General features: G+C 35.5%; 1 non-coding gene across 1 annotated transcript; it reads left to right on the forward strand.

The window, feature by feature from the left end:
• The first annotated feature begins 1,174 nt into the window (after positions 1-1,174).
• Positions 1,175-1,247, forward strand: Trnar-acg. The gene has a single exon. It is a non-coding gene; the product is annotated as a tRNA-Arg (tRNA).
• Positions 1,248-5,000: the final 3,753 nt, after the last annotated feature.

Here is a 5,000-nt window from a genome sequence, read left to right on the forward strand (position 1 = left end):
AGTACGCCTCAACTGCTATTGACGAAGATGGTGACAGGATGAGGCCAGCTCAGGCAGATCTGACTACAAACAGGTCGCGTCAGCCTTGGAATTGCGGAGTGACTGGCGGTGTTGCAGACGAGTAAAATCACTCATTGTTTTTAATTGCTCTTATTCTAGTTATTGTTATGAATATGATTATGATAATGATCTTTATCATTATCGTTATCATAAGCATCATCCTTATCATTAGTTATATTACAACTATAATAATAATTATCATTATTGTTTTTATTTTTTGTTACTATTATCATTATTTTGTTCACTAAACTTAGTTTTCATTTCAAATTTATAAATTATCATTCTAGAACATATACAGTATCCTGACGCCAGGTGTCTACCTTTTCTGTTACTCCCCCAGTGCCCCTCATCACTGCTGTATGAAGGTTTAGTAAAGCGCAGGGATAATGGAGCCATTTCCATTTTATTGAGCTATGTTTCTCAGACACACACGTCCTTTTTACTATTAGGTCCATCGGAGTAAATACATTTGGTATTCCTGAGATGCAGTTTCGGTTTGAATTGTAAACAAGAGAGAGAGTTCTTGATTCGTAGTGTTAGTAACTGGCTCACTGGTATGTAAAGACAATTAGGAAACTAAACTCACGTTGGTTATCCCATGCCTACCGGCATGACTTTAAAGGAATGACTCTCAGCTTCGTAACTTTGAAACTATGAAGACTTTCTTTGTTTAGATGCGTTAGTGCAAGCAGCGGTTAAGAAAGGGAGATATAGTAGACGTAGCAACTCGAAACCCCTTTGATACACCGTTTCATGTTTTATCATGGTCGTTACAGAACACGGTAACGTCGAAGACTTGACTGATATACAAAGTTTTGAAAAGGGAAGTTTTTTTCTTAATTTCACATAAAAAGTCAATAGAAAATTATTAAAGTAATTAGTTTGCAGGTGTGGTATTTGACTCCAAATAAAACATTGTGGAAGTTTCAAATATGAAGGAAAAAGTATCTTACATTGTCTATACGCACAACTCTTCGATTCACAAGGCTGTGGAAACTTTCAAATGTATTTCTCAGATTCACCCAAACAAATTTTTGCTTCCTGCTTATTTACTAGTGAAAGCTGTAAATACGTATAATATCTATAAACTACATATTTTCTCTCAAAGCGTAAGGGCCTTGTGGCGCAACGGATAACGCGTCTGACTACGGATCAGAAGATTCCAGGTTCGAATCCTGGCAAGGTCGTACTAACACTTTTCGTCATAAGTACCTGATTTACAACCGTAAGAACTTCAAAGCGAACGCTCCAAAGTTCATGGTGTACAAGTATGTAACATACGTAATTAATTAAATAGGCCTACCAAATTAAATAAGGGCATAAACACCCAAATTTAATTAATTTAAAACGAAATTATTTCATAAGTTGAAATTACCAGTTACCAAAAACTAAAACGTACTGAAAAAGTGTTGAGGAATGGGGCACTTTTAGCAATATTCTTAACAATAAGGAAACAATAAAACAGGCTATGCAGAGCACTATTTCGCAAAATAGCACAAACTGTTTATTTTGGTTAGAGACCTGTAAGACATTGATAACACTAGCAACAACGTCTTAGCTGTTAAATTACTATTTACTTGATCTTATACAAGGTTATAGTGTAGTGACCTATACCAAGCCAGCCGCGCCGGAGCGCAGAGAATACCAGAGTCTCCCCTTAATTTCGAGATCGAAAGACCGCGCACGCACGTGGAGGATGATGCCGCCTATTTAGATTAAATGTATTTTTAATGTATTTTTATTGTTATAATATTTTTACTTTATTCTTTGTTTTATCTTTGATTTTAACAGAACCAAAGCCATTTTCTTTGTTTTTATTTTACTATGTACTCTTTTCTAAATGCTGGTAAGAGTTTGCCTCCCTTTCTTTTTTTTATTAAAGCTTTTAGGGTTTTAAAAAGAAAAACTTTTATAGGGAGTAAGGGTTGTAACCCAAGCCACTGCTTTAATAAGCCACCTTCTTATCGATGGAACCTGCCACCCCACCTGGGGGGGGGGGGGGGACTTTGCTAGTTCATTCCCGAGCTACTTACTATCCCATTCATTCGATCCTTGCTGGGGGTCGGCTATATATAGCTCGGGAATTGAACAGGGTACGCAGGGGGTCTAGGTTCTAAGAGCGGCCGATGTACACCCGGCGGAAGCTCTGGGTGTGATTTTTGGTTTCCCCTGCGGTCGCAAGGACACGGATTTTAACGGCAGTAAGGTGGGAACATTTAAGGATTTCATTGTTTATAATAGAAGCAGAGTGCATCTTTTTATTTGTTGTCGTTTTTAAAGGCTAAGGTTTTTAGTTTGTTTAATGTTTTTGGTGTTTTTGGTGTTTTACCTTTGTTTTTTTATTGTCCAGTTTTATATTACAGTAAATGTTTTTTTTTTTTTCATGTTTTTTTTGGTCTTAATAAATGTGTTTTTAATTTGTGAGTGAAATTCCTCCTTTTTACTTAACCTTTTAAGAGACAAATGATGCCATCACTTGGCTACCTGTGACAAGTAATTGACAACCTTCTATCAGCCCTTAAGGCTGACACGCACTCCCTCGGAGTTAAACACGCTTACCATATAAACTCTTGTTGATTAAGGTCATTTTTTCCTTTTCTTACATACACGCTTTCCTTTTTATCTTTTTTTGCACCCTTCTACACGTCTTCCCTTTTCGGTACAATAATTGTTCCTGGACGTATTAACCAAGTGGTGGCAGCGCTAATGACCTAATTAGCAAGAGTAATTAGTCCATCACTACAATAGCATACAGTACTTCAATGCTAAATATCTTTATTTTTTCTTCCATGCAGACTACTACTTACACAGAATTTACTAAATCAAAGTAAATCGCGCTGTAAAGAAGATATATAACACGATCATTTATTAGTTTATTTTTTTATTTGTTTATTGCTTCAACTAATTCATTGTGTATCCATGTAGTCTAAACAAAGCTTCTACTAGTCTTATCACGAGCTATTTTCGGAAGCTGGGCCCAGTAGTTCCCATTTTAGATTAGATAATTCCTGAACTGTCCTGTATTCTAGTATTTGCATTTATTTAAATGTAAGTATAAATGTAAATAGATATAAATATATTTTCTATATTGCATTTACTTTTTTCATACATGCTTGCACCTAGGGTAGTGAAGAAACAAAACATCTTTAATATCTAATGTCTTTCAAAGATTTTGAACTGCATTAAACTACCAATGATGCGTTCAATAAATATGTACTCAAGATTGAATTCATGAGATAATCATCTTATCTCAGAGTTAGATATCTTATCAGATGACAGTTTACAGATTTCATTTAATCAGCTATCAATTTTTTTTAGTTGGCCTTCATGTATGAAATTGGGAGGGAGGGAGGGAGGGAGGAAGAAAGCTAGAGAAAAGAGAGAAAATGGAGAAGCGAGAAGGCAAAAGAAACAGAGAAATTAGAGTAAAAAACTCTAGCCAACATAACATAACAGAAAATCTCGACCAGAGAGCCATAACAAAGACTTACAATGTCCAGAATTTTAAGGCCTGCCAAATAGGATTTTGGAATACGTTAACGATTAATTGGGGGAGCTCATTCGCGTGGATGCCTTACATAACAACTAAGGATGAGATCTGGTGTACGTAGTGGTTGATAATTATTTTTTCTGCATCAGCTTGGGTATACTACTTACCAATGTAATATTACTTACAACTCGCGCCATTCCTTCAATATCTCATGGTCGTCGATGTTTACTATATGCAAAAAAAAGAAAAAAGAAAAAAAAAGAAAAAAAATCATGCAATTAAACATAATTAAGAGGACCAGAAGCATGGGAAAGGAACATCAGTAACATATGTTTAAATCGATTATTCAAGATGGAATAGCATAATTAACGGAACTTACTACAAATATCCATCGGAGAGAACTGATACTGTGATTTCAGGGGATTCTCGTCTAATCGTATTCCATGCCGTAATTACGAGCATCAGAAGCAAAAAGGTTAAGAATCACTGATCTGGAGAATCGTCTTAGGTTATCAAAAGTTCTCAGGAATCGTTTGTTGGTTTCAGTCCTGTGTCAGATGTTTGGACTGATGACATTTGGAGGACGAGGAATATTTACGACGAACGGAAAAGATGGATATTACAGGACTTTTGATAAGAACACAATTGTGCAGTTGATGTTGTGTTCAGTATTTAATTTTAATGGTTTGGAATTAACAACTTTCAATTGTATAATATATTAGTCAACCAAATCTTACTTATACAAATGACAAGACCCGTTTTACCATTTTTCATAAATTTTACATGTTTAATTTTATCTCCCAATACCGCATCTTTTCAGAATAATAATGGCAGATCTAAGATGCCAATAACCAAACTATCCTTACTCCTCAGTTCTCTGTCAAGCAACCTTTCTTAGTGGTTAAATTCGGATAAAAATAACGTATTGACTTCAACAAAGACAAAGCAGATGCCCAGGGTGGAATTTTATGTGTTAAGAACCACAAGTCTTTACATATACCTTAGTGTCTAGCATGTATTTGAGTCGTTTGTAATTAATTAATGTATGTAGGGTTTCTTTGTTCACTGACCTTGATTTAACTTTTGTTGCTTTGTAAGGGGCGAGGTGTCAGCAGAAAAATGGATTATGAAAGGCTGCCATATTATAATATATCTGACCATGTATGGGGGTTAAGTCGTGTGGGATAACAGTACGTCCACGAAAACCTTATGGTAGTATTTTTTTAAGAAACACGAGGGAAGTGAAGAATATTTTACCAGTTTTATATAGTTGAGGAATTGATTTTTTTTTATATATACAAGGATGTATGTCCGATGGACCCTTTCTAGCCTGTGGAAGATACCCACAGTTAAAGACATGGAGAAGGTGAACAAGGTTATTTTAAGTGTCGCTGTTTTGAAGCTGACGCGGCAATTTTTAGTGGTATTTCGTCACCTTTCATTACGACAT

Source organism: Penaeus chinensis, chromosome 16 (genome assembly GCF_019202785.1).
Source record: "Penaeus chinensis breed Huanghai No. 1 chromosome 16, ASM1920278v2, whole genome shotgun sequence".
Taxonomy (NCBI): Eukaryota; Metazoa; Arthropoda; class Malacostraca; order Decapoda; family Penaeidae; genus Penaeus; species Penaeus chinensis.